Here is a 12,637-nt window from a genome sequence, read left to right on the forward strand (position 1 = left end):
CTCTCAGGTCCTTACTGAATATCTTGAAGCACATCAAGCAGTCTGTTACTTTCCTTCATGTACTAGTTTATATTTACCTACTTTGAGGAAAGTCAGTTATCACTCTTCTGCTCACTCACTCCACCCAGACAAAAAGAGTTGCCTGCAGTTTAGCCTTATTGGTTTGGCATTTCACTTACCTGAAGGGCATTTATATATGAATGTCATATACAAATTCAGGATACTGATATGCATACCCTCCTCAAATCACTTACAAAAACATTAAAAGCAATAATCACCATTTACCCGCGCTTGCCACTTGTATAATTAGACCTATTTTAAAGGTAGATGTAGCATGAGGCAGCACAACATTCAAGACCACAGCCTTAGAATACAAGTGCATAGGTTCAACTCTCAATGTTGCTACCACTTACTAGCTGTGTGCCTCCAGGCAGGGTACTTACCCTCTCTCAACTGTATCCTCTCGTCTGCAAAACTGAGAAAATAACTCCACCTGTTTTATAGTATTATGGTAGGATTAATGAGATAGAGTTATGTGGAAGGCTTGGATGATTGCCTGATACACAGTATGAGCTACAGAAATGTTACCCATTATATACTGCTTAAACTCCAACAATAGCTAACTTCAGCTAAATTTGCTCCAGGCCAGGGACTACCCTAAGAGTTTTACATGTTTGTAGTATCTCTTCTAATGCTCTTGACAGCCCTATAAAATAGGTATTGTTGTCCTTATTATTCAGATAAAACTACAGAAAAGCTAAATAACCTGAAGATATACAGCAATCAAAAGTAGGAGCTGGGAGCTGAATCCAGGTAATCTGGCTCCAGAGACGGAGCCCCTAATCATGATACAATTCAGCCTCTCAAATACAACAGGGGCCAGGCAGCAAAGCACATGAATAAAACCTGCCAGAATAAAGGGCAGACTGGAGAATATACAATCCTTTTAAAAGAACAAGACACGGGGCGCCTGGGTGGCTCAGTCGTTAAGCGTCCGACTTCAGCTCAGGTCACGATCTCACGGTCCGTGAGTTCGAGCCCTGCGTCTGGCTCTGTGCTGACAGCTCGGAGCCTGGAGCCTGCTTCAGATTCTGTGTCTCCCTCTCTCTCTCCCCGTTCCCCCACTCATGCTCTGTCTCTGAATCTGTCTGTCTGTCTCTCTCTGTTAAAAATAAATAAACATTAAAAAAAATTTTTTAATAAAATAAAATAAAAACCAAGACACTACTCAGCTCCAGCCAGCTATTGCCATACAGAAATGTAAGTAAGCTCAAGGTTGCCTGATCTTCCAATTTTTCAACAAAAGCAAGCAACCTGATTTTGTAGGCTGAATGCAGGCCTCAGTGCAGGCTTCATCTAGCCCAGGGATAAGTTAAGATTGGGTGATTTGCCCAAGGTCACAAAACTGGGGTCTAGTGGCACTTCCAAAGTCAGGGATAAAAAAAAATCAAATGGCAGGTGCAGGTGAGTATGGAGAGATAAGGAGTGTCGCTCTTCACTATAGAAGTAGCCACAGCGGGGGATAACATCTGTTGGTATTAACTTCTGCTGATACCCTGCCCTTACCTAGTACTCTTGTCCTGAAAGCTGAGCCCACTGATCTGCATATTACCTCATTTTTCTACATCTCCAATTAGGTAAGTAGGGCAGAAACATTATCCCCATTTCAAAGATGTGAAAAGTGAGGCATTGACTTGCCTCAATGATGGAAGCTTTGAATGAAGCACTTCACATTGAACAGGGAGCAGGAATTACAGTAGCAGTAACACCCTAACTAGACAGCTAGGATTCCATTAAATGGTTTCTGTAAAATCAAGTGACCAGCAGCAGTAGAGTTTAATAGAGCTAAGGTTTTAAAATCCTAAACTAGCACACTAATCCCTAGACAATGCCTCTAATGCCTGAGCTGAAACAGAGAGAGGAATCTACAAATATTTTACACCAGAATCACAGAATTGAGTTGGATGACACCTAAGAGATCATATTCTCCAACATCTCCAATTTGCCAGGAAAGAAACTGAGGCACAAAGAGGCAAACTCACCTATCACTGAACACACCACCGGTTAGAGGTATAGTGGGATTCAAATTGAGGATGTCTGATTCCAAAGTTCCTGCTCTTCCTAAAGTGTGGCAAGCAGAGGCCACTGAATAACTTCAGACAGTAGAAAATGATTTTAACAAGTATGTATATTAATGTTTACTAGGAAAAAATAGCACATAAATCCTATGATTTGATAGACATTATAGTAATATAGTTCCAAGTATCAAGAGTCAACTAAAAAAAAAAGTTAAGTAATAGCACAGGTGATACCCCTTAAATTATGACAAAAAGTCAAAAAGGGTTCAAACTTCTGAAATTTAGAAAATAATTATCAGATACCTTTACTATCTGCCTCCATGAGAGGGGCACTAAATCTGAGGCTGAGATTTGAAATAAACCCAAATGCAAACAGGGTAACTAGAGATTAATCTCAAAAGGTATTAGGAATATGTGACTATATTAGCAAAGAAAGTTACAACCTAATCAGTTGCGCTGTAATCAGCCTACAGAAAGACTACAAAATGGCCCAAACTTAAGAGAAAAATATTCAGCCTCACTAATAATCAAGGCCAGTTATATGTGAACTGAAGTAGTAATAAGTTTTTAAAATGATAGTATTCTTCACATACTGACTTAATTGGCAAAAATTAAATGATGCCCAGCAACAGCCATGATGCAGTCTCATGATAAACTGGTATAAGTATGAATAAGTTAGTTTAACCATCTTGGAGGGCAAATATACATTAAATGTATTTTATAAGTATAAAAAAGTTCATACCCTTTAACCTAGAATCTCATTTCTAAGATTTTATTCTAAGAAAAAAAATTAAAAAAAACAAAATATCTCAAAGGTTGCACTATAAGAATTGCAATAAAAGCAAAAAAATAGAATGAATGTGTTCCATGAATTCCAGGAAGTCTACAAAGTCAAAACTATTTTCACAATAACAGTCAAATGTTATTTGCCTTTTTCACTGTATTGACATTGTACTTCATGGTGATGTGCAAAAGCATGGTGTTTTGTAAAATTACTGGTGCCTCAGTGATAATCAAGGCAGTACAGCAAACTACTAGTCATCAGTGTATCCTTAACTGTCACAGACTTGCAGTAAAAAAGACCAATGTCAATTTCATTTAGGAATGTCCTTGATAAAGCTCTAAAAATAATTTTTTAAGTTTATTTATTTTGAAAGAGTGCACGAGCCGGCGGAGAAGCAGAGAGAGAGAAGAGAGAGAGAAGAGAAGAGAGAGAATCCCAAGCAGGTTCTGCACTGTCAGCGCAAAGCCTAATGTGAGGCTTGACCCCACGAACTGTGAGATCATGACCTGAGCCGAGCTCAAGAGTCAGACACTTAATCGACTGAGCCACCCAGGTGGCCCAAAGCTGTGAAAATAATGTTACCAAATTTCAACCAGAGTATCCATCTTAATACTATGTATGATGAAATGGAAAGCACACACAAAACACTTCCACTCCACACCAAAGAACAATGATTATTTTGTGGAAAAGCACATATGTGACAGTTTGCATTGTGAGCTGAACGGGCTGCTTTTTTCATTAAACACCATATACTTGAGAAACAACTGACAAACTCTGGCTATTCAGAGTTGGGTATGTGGCACATATTTTCTCAAAAATGAACACGATGAGTTTGTCATTTCAAGGAAAACAACTGGCAGTATTTGTAGCCAATGATAAAGTTCAAGCTCTCAAGTGAAAACAAGATTTTTGGAAAACTTGTAATCAGTGCTCGCTTCAGCAGCACATACACTAAAACTGGAACAATACAGAGAAGATTAGCATGGCCCCTGTGCAAGGATGACAGGCAAATTCGTGAACCATTCCATATTTAAAAAACAAAAACTTGTATTCACCACGGTGAGCTTGACTACTTCTCAATACTTAAAGGACTTTTCTGATGAGGTTGGTGGTAATATTAACAAATACGATTTCTTAAAATGTATAATAAAATGCGTCAAGATTTGGAAAATCTGCATAACTCAGTGAACCAGTATTTTCCCAAATGATTGATGCATGATGTTAAAAACCAATGTGTAGGGCTCTCCTAATCCTTTTAACAATCTTATGAAGTAGGTGTATTGTTGTCCTTGTTATCCAGATAACACTGCAGAAAAGCTACATAACCTGAAGTTACACAGCAATCAAGAGTAGGAGTTGGAAGCTGAATCCAGGTAATCTGGCTCCAGAGACGGAGCTCCTTACCATGATACAATTCAGCTTCTCAAATATAACAGGGGCCAAGCAGCAAAGCACATGAATGAAACTGCCAGAATAAAAGGCAGACTGGAGACCTACAACCCTTTTTAAAGAACAAGACACTACTCACCTCCACCCAGTTACTGCCATAGAGAAACGGAGGCTCAAGGTTGCCCAATCTTCCAATTTTTCAAGAAAAGCCACAGGAAGGCCTTAAAGACAGACTAATGGATTTTAATGTACAGACTATGAAAAGCTCTCTGACATGATTTCAGATTCTACACTGCAACTAATCTTTAAGAAACTTCCACTTGTCAGGGCGCCTGGGTGGCTCAGTCAGTTAAGTATCCAATTTCGGCTCAGGTCATGATTTCCTGGTTTGTGAGTTCGAGCCCCATGTTGGGCTCTCTGCTGTCAGTGCAGAGCCTGCTTGGGATTCTGTCTCCCACTACCCCTCTCCTAGCATACATGCACTCTCACTCTCTCTCTCTCAAAAATGAATAAACATTAAAAAAAAAAAAAAAACTTCCACTTGTCAAGTTTTGATACAGTCTCAAAGAAGAATATATTGTTATCTGATAAGGCATTAAAATACTTTCCCCTTTTCTAATTACATATCTGTGTAAGGCTGAATTTTCTTCATATATGTCAGCTAAACCAACATTTCATAGCAGATTAACTATGAATGCCCTCATAATGTCTATTATGACATTAAAGAGTTGGAAACATTTTTAAGAGTCAGAAAGAGGTAATAATGCTACTCTTCTATTTATTTTGGAAAATAATTATCTTTCATTGAAATATTATTGTTAATATAAGGTTTATTATTTCCATTCTCAAAGAAATGAGTTTTTAAACTTCACCAGCTTTAAATTCTAATGTAATAAAAATTGGTAAAAATGGCCTACATAAACTGAAGTTCTTTGAGGTCTTCAATGATTTTTAAGAACGTAAAAAGGTCCTGAGATCAAAGGGTCTAAGAATTTTTCATTTAGACAGTGGTTCTCAACCAGGGTGATCCTCCACCTGGGGCACTTGGCAATGCCTGGAGAAATTTTTGGTCATCATAACTGGGGAGCTGCTACTAGCATATAGTGGCTAGAGGCTATGGACGCTGCTAAACAGCTACAATGCACAGGACAGCCCCCATCACAAAGAATTACCCAGCCCAAAATGTCAATACTGCTGAGATTGAAAAACCCTGCTTTTGAATATTCAATGACATACACAAACATGTTAATATTAAGAAAAAAGTTACAAAACAACAGAGATGACCTAATTCCAATTTTATTTTTTTGTTTAAAAAAAAATTTTTTTTAACGTTTTATTTATTTTTGAGACAGGGAGAGACAGAGCATGAACAGGGGAGGGTCAGAAAGAGGAGACACAGAATCTGAAACAGGCTCCAGGCTCTGAGCTGTCAGCACAGAGCCCGACGCGGGGCTCGAATTCACGGACCGCGAGATCATGACCTGAGCCGAAGTCGGCCGCTTAACCCACTGAGCCACCCAGGAGCCGAATTTTATTTTTTAAATATGTACGTATGCAGGAGCGCCTGGGTGGCTCAGTCGGTTAAGTAGCCGATTTCAGCTCAGGTCATGATCTCGTGTTCCGTGAGTTCAAGCTCCGCATCGGGCTCTGTGCTGGCAGCTCAGAGCCTGGAGCCTGCTTCTGATTCTGATTCTGTGTCTCCCTCTCTCTCTGCCCCTCCCCTGCTTGCTCTCTGTTTCTCTCTCAAAAATAAAAAACATTAAAATAAAAAAGTTAAAATAAATATGTATGTATTCATACAAAAAAGGCTAAAATATGTCCCATGTGTCAAAAATGGTCATCCTCAGTAGGTGGTATACTTCCTTTAGGTATCTCTTTATTTTCTGAATTTCCTATAATTAATATATGATATTTTACAAACCTGTGAATAAGCGGGCAGCCTGTCTTCTAAGTGCCCTATTCTGTTGACTTGCATGATTCAACAGGAAGTTCCCAATAGTAAAGTATGGAATTAGTGAAATGTCAAAGAATAAAAAGCTCCTCAAATACCTAGGAGAACACTAAGAACAGATTCCTGGGTCTCAACAACAGTAAGGTTTTACAAGGAAGCTATTAAATGAGTATGATGCACTATGAAGTACTCTCAGACCACAGATCATGTCCAATCTCACTTCTGCCATACAGAACTAACCTGGACAATATGCTCTCCGGATGGTGTCACACTCGTTTATTCTGAGTAGTTTATGATTTTTTAGTTTTTTTAAATAATAATACTGCCTGCTTGGCTTTTGCAAAACTCCCTGCACAAGCAACATTATCAACATAATAAAGCTGTCTTTTCTCTTCTTTGGGCAATTCTAAAAAGGTTGAACCAATGCAGGTGCAATGCTTTTTAGTCCTTTTAGGAAGGCACACAATACCCACCCACAAGCAGGTATAAACAGATATCAACCCTGAGACTCAAGGGCTGCTTGAAACTGGTTGCCAAATATGCAAATTTCAGTTACTTCTTGCCAGTATGTCTAAGGCAAAAACACATGCTTCAGCCATCTATGGCAGCTAGTGATATCTGCAATAAACCATCAAACATGGGTCAGACACCTATTAAAAAAAAGAAAGAAAGAAAAACAACAATCCTCAGAGGCTCCAATTAGTACTTGCTTTATGAAATAACACAAAAGATACAACTGAAATTTAGATATAAGACTTGAATGGAAATTCAGAATGAGAGAAGTTGTGTAACAAGATTTTGACAGGCACCTGAATTTGCAGAAAATTCCTCCTCCTGAGTAATGTTCTTGGAAGGAAATAGACTTTCCAAAGTAAGAAAGTATGGGCAGGCTAAGAATTAAAACTGGAGAGGGGCGCTTGGGTGGCTCAGTTGGTTGAGGGTTGGACTTCGGCTTAAGTCATGATATCATGGTTCATGAGTTTCAGCACTGCATTGGGCTGGAGGCTGTCAGCACAGAGCCCCCTTGAGATCATGTTCCCCGCCCCCCCCCCCTTCTCTGCTTGCGTTCTCTCAAAAATAAATAAATAAAACATTAAAAAAAAAAAAAAAGAATTAAAACTGGAGATTCAGCCAGAGTGACAGTCTGCCTCCAACCTGGAAAATTTCTACTGACTCATCTTGAAAATAATGAGCACTCCAACTTAATCAGACCAACCATGTTCAGGGACAATGAAACTGCAGATGGAATGTAGTGGCAGAAGAAGCCACTTAAAGAGTTTAACACTTTACTTGAGTAAAGTCCTTCATAAATGCAGAACCTCATGACTTTCCCTACTGAGAGACCAGATCAGAAGACCCAGATTCAGATTTTAATCCTGACTGTACTACTTACTAGTTGTAAACTACTGGGCAGATCACTTCACCTCTTTGCTCCTCTGTGTCCCTATATGTAAAATTAACGGCTTCATTTAGATAACCATTAGTCTTTTCCAGCAATAAAATTCTATGATTCTACAGAGATAATATATTAGTAGCATAAGATCACAGTGACAATGGTGAAATCTGGACTCTAACCCAGATCTTTTAAACTTCTCTATTGAGGTCATTTCACAACATGAAAGACATTCTAGAGCCAACTGGCCATATACCTGAGAAACTACAATTCCTGAAAACTTTTCTCAAGGCCAATCTATACACTTGAGGGGCCAACTTTTACTCCAGGTGTATTCTGGTGCTAGACAGATACTCCATAAAACTAAGCCTGTTTAATTGTTTAATATCAGTATCACACCCACTTTTGGATAAAGTGGAAAAAAAAAAATCTCGACTCAGCAGGGAATCATTCCTCAGAACACCTTTGCTCAAAATCAACTGCAAAAAACAACCCATAGGAAGACTTTTTTAAAAGGGGGCTTTGAAGAATATACAAGTGAACAGCAGAAAAAGAACTCTAAGAGGAGGTATATAGTAAGGAAGGGATAACTTACTAGCCTCTGGACATAGCATGTTCTTAATGTTAGCTTGCCCCCACCCACTTCTAATAAGAAGACAAGGAGGGGACAAATGACTATCAACCACTCTGCCTCTCAGGCTCAATCCAGTACCCTAAAAGTGGCACCTGAAAGACCTGACAGAATAGAGGCTTGGAGGTGTTCTCACCAGAGGCATTCAATGGTAAATGGGAAAAGCTAAGAGAGTAGGGCTTTGGTTTTACTTGAGTACACAACAATTTATGATTATGAGTAGGTGGCCATATAACTTATCATTCAAACTAGGACATTTTTAGGAATGAAAGGAGGGCTCATAATTGTACTGGGACAATGGGGACATTGGGATGGTCCCAAGTAAACCAGGATATGTGGTCACCTTAGTTATAAAGGACCCCAGCAGGCAGCCAGGTAGGCAGGGCACCTACAGAGTTACCTTATCGACCATATAAGGTAATCTTACCTCACTGTATCAAGGGGTAGGAACCAAGTAGAGGCAAGGGAAGATGGGAATCAGTCTTTCCACCAACATCTCTGCTACTAGGATTTGTTACAACCCTGTCAATTTCCTCAGATGCCATTTTCTCATTGATTCCTACATGCCCCAGTCCTCCGGAATATAACCTTTATTTTAAAAACTGGCCATAAGAAAATAATACTCAGAGTACATGGACTTGACCTCCAATGCATATCAACTCTGTATCCTGAGAGGTAGGTGATAGAATCTTGGATATCAATACTGCAAAGTACAATGAATGAGTAAGGTGGCAATGAAAATGTGACCCTGAAGGCATGGGAAGAGCAGATAACTAAAGTGACAAACTGCTGTTGTCAAGTCTTTCCCTAAATCCCTGACTTAGGATAACTGATGTGGCAAGCAAGTGGAATCTAACCCTCCTTGTTCACCTAACCCATGAATAACCTTGGAAATGAAATGCCTTCTTTTTCACAGAAGCAGAATGAAGTTGCTGGTGACAGATTCAACTTTACTTGCAAGAACACTATAATTCAAGTTCATTTAGGATTAAACAGGCTTATTATCTGTTCTAGGAGTCATATCTCCCTTTATGATATTATGTGTCTGTGGAAAAGCACTTCCAAATGACTTACCAGTGCTCTCTGGGCAATTAAGCCCATATTACGTTGTTTAAACCTTCTTTCAAAAAGCACTTTATCATTATTCATCTATTCCCTAGTGCGGAGACACCTATTTCTTTTGGCTGAAATCAGGCAAATGTACCCAATCCACATGCTTTCTGCAGACATCAAACTCAAATTACAGGCTCAGTAAAGACATGTATGTTGTCTGTACCTTTAGTTGGTCTTATGCAGAAGAGGAACCAAACTGGTAACCAGAGTATACCCACTCCTAATTCTACCTCACTAAAGCAGGGGAGTTTAACCCAGTGTGAAGTTACATGGTTTATGTAAGCAAGCATAGAACACGCAAAGTGTGAGGAAGAAGATTTTAGATGACTGCCAAGACCAAAATCCAGGTGAAGTGATTTCCAGCACCAAGAGAGATCTGCTTAAGGGGTGAGTACTGTAGCTGTGACCAGAACAGCTGTGCTTATTGGCTCAAAGCCCACTGATCGATCCCCTCAGCTATACTCCCCTCCCTTCATTTACACAGAAAGGGGGAAGAAAGCAGTTAGCAAAGTATCGGAATGACAGCACCAAGAGAAGAAAATGTTGGGGAAGTCAGATCCTTTTAAAATGTACAAAACATTCTAAAAATTTCAGGGCAGTTAGTACGTCCCAGCGTTCCAGCAGACTCAGGCTAGAAATCCAGCTCCACCACAAACTATAGGAACCTTCATGGTTACTTAACTTCTCTAAGCCCATTTCTTCATATGTAAAATAAGGATAACAGCACTAACCCTACCTTAGGAAAGATTCTTTTAAGTATTAGATGTGGTCATGTATATAAATGTGCCTGACATATGAAACACCCCCAAATAATATTTGATAAATGAATGACATGCTCAAAAATTAGCTACTTATTGTTAAACATGTATCTTTATGAACAGCAGTCTCAGTTGAATGTCAGGTGAGACATCCTATTTAATTTGGTGGACACTGGGGAGCACTGCAGATTTTTGAGGGATCAGCAGCAGATGTGGGATAATGAGGGTTAAGTTTTAGGAAGCTTACGTTGGCAGTGGTGACTAATAAGTATTAACGATGAAAAGAACAAAAACTTGGGAAGCAGCTATTGGAACCAAATTTTCTACAAAGACCAAGGTAATAGGCCAACGTAATAAAAATCTTTTTCATCCTTAGAATTCTATTTCACTTCATTTTAACCAGAAATAATGAATTCTAGTATCTATTTTTCCACTAATGCCCTACCTGTTCTCTGCATTACAGAACACTCTGCAGTCATTTATCAATGTCCCTTTTTGGTTCTTTAACACTTAGTTATGATGATTAATACAAAACCTTCAAATGCCTGTGTCTTTTCTAGGCTATAGGAAACACTGGCTATTTTCCAAGTGGCTTAAAATAAGACATATAAAGTGCTTAACAGAGGGCCTGGCACACATTATAAGCCAAATGAAGGTTAAAAAAAAATTATTCTGCAGTTATTAAGATTAACGAGGCATATATAGTACGTTCACATTAAATATTTTTAATGAATAAACATAAGATGCCTGTATAGAACAAGTTAACTTTATTTACAGCAAAACACAGAAATAAAATTTATCACCTAAGAGGAGCAACAAGGGTTGCACACGTGCTCAGAAATTACTAATTTTTCAGTTTTCAATTTTTAGAAGAGATCCAGAAAAGGTGAACTACCCTATAAGAAGAAAATGGAAAGAAAAATATAAAAAGGCAACTTAGAAATAGCACATGCCTGGGAGCAATGAGCCCTACTTGGCATGCTGACTGCCCAAGACTAACAAGGCAGTTCTGGGCAAGTCCTCTTTCTACTTCCCCACTTCCTTTTCCATAAAATGAAGATCTTTCCTTCTCTCTGATTCAATGAGGAAGAAAGAAGATACAAAAAAGACTACCTAATGCAATATTTCTCAAGCTTCAGTCCCTCTTGATCACCTTTTGATTTTTGCCATATCCATGTAACACATTCACCATTATTTTTCTTTAAATTGACTTTTTAAAATTTAACCTCACTTTAAGCAATAAATTCGTTAAAAATGTTTTATACATGCTGGTTAACTTTTCCATATATAAAAATAAATGTACCATTAAAATGTAAATATTTATTCAAAGATCGCCTAAAATCAGCCTATATACCCACAGGGGCAAATAGTAACCTAACCCTTATAAATTAAAATCAAAATTTTAAAGAAAAAAATCCAATAAAAAAGAAATGTAATTTCACATTCTCACAATAATCTAAGGGTTAATCCTAACAGATTAACATTCAGTTCTTTATCTCTAAGAGACAATACTTATGTGGGGTACCAAAAATTGAAAACAGAATCAATTCCTTCTTAACCTACATAATCTTCATTTGAATTAGGATTTTAGTTCCTTTAACCTTAAAAGGCTTTAATTCTACTCCTGGGTATCTAAATTCAGACTAAAACAGTAAGAAAAGCATGAGAACCATGAGAAACCATGAAAAAAAAAGATTAAAATTAAGTGCTGTTTATTAACAATGGAAGCGCTCTTCATCTGTCTCAATGCATAAGAAGATAAACGCACTTTTTAACTTGTAATTCAGAAAGCAGCATCCATCCATGTTTCAAGCTTTACTGGTCAATAAAGTTTCCCTGATCTAAATGATTCCAACTGTACAATGAAAGCTATCAATAATCAGTGAATGAGTACATAACTTGTGGTTCCCAGGACACATAACTGAGGGCTACTGCTCTTTTTAGGAACTCTTAGTCATCAAAAACACGTTGGCATAAGTCAAGTTAATGATGATCCTTCAAACAATACAGAAGACAAAGACAACTTTCTGCTGTGATAATGTCTCATAAGACTGGTGGTCATTAGTTAGACCTCACTAGGTTACTTTATTTTTTTAATGTTTATTTATTTTTGAGAGAGAGGGAGAGAGACAGAGCACAAGTAGGGGAGAGGGGCAGGGAGAGAAGGAGACACAATCTGAAGCAGGCTCCAGGCTCTGAGCTGTCAGCACAGAGCCTGATGCAGGGCTTGAACTCACAAACCACGAGATCATGACCCGAGCCAAAGTTGGATGCTTAACCAACTGAGCCACCCAGGCGTGACTCCCCCCCTCCCCCCAATAGGTTATTTTCAAGCAGAAGTGACAAACCTGGGCATAATTCTAAATCTGCCAATCTTTGATAGATATCAATTAGCAGACTAAAGAACAAGTGGGAAAAATAACATGCATCTATAAATATCCATGTTACTTTATCCTTATGACACAATCTCTATAATTTATCATTGCAATGTCCTCCAAGGCCATCTCTATGATCCTTCTCTCTTTCCCACTAAAGCTCAT

The 12,637-nt window shown here is 38.4% G+C and overlaps 1 protein-coding gene and 1 non-coding gene across 4 annotated transcripts in view; one reads left to right on the top strand and one right to left on the bottom strand.

Moving 5' to 3' along the window:
- Nucleotides 1-12,637, bottom strand: part of DCAF5 (DDB1 and CUL4 associated factor 5) — a 103,701-nt gene that overhangs the window by 85,756 nt on the left and 5,308 nt on the right. The gene's annotated exons all lie outside the window — the stretch shown is intronic.
- Nucleotides 3,790-3,896, top strand: LOC113601722 (U6 spliceosomal RNA). The gene has a single exon (XR_003422996.1). It is a non-coding gene; the product is annotated as a U6 spliceosomal RNA (small nuclear RNA).

The sequence above is a fragment of the Acinonyx jubatus genome, chromosome B3, assembly GCF_027475565.1.
Source record: "Acinonyx jubatus isolate Ajub_Pintada_27869175 chromosome B3, VMU_Ajub_asm_v1.0, whole genome shotgun sequence".
NCBI classification, from domain to species: domain Eukaryota; kingdom Metazoa; phylum Chordata; class Mammalia; order Carnivora; family Felidae; genus Acinonyx; species Acinonyx jubatus.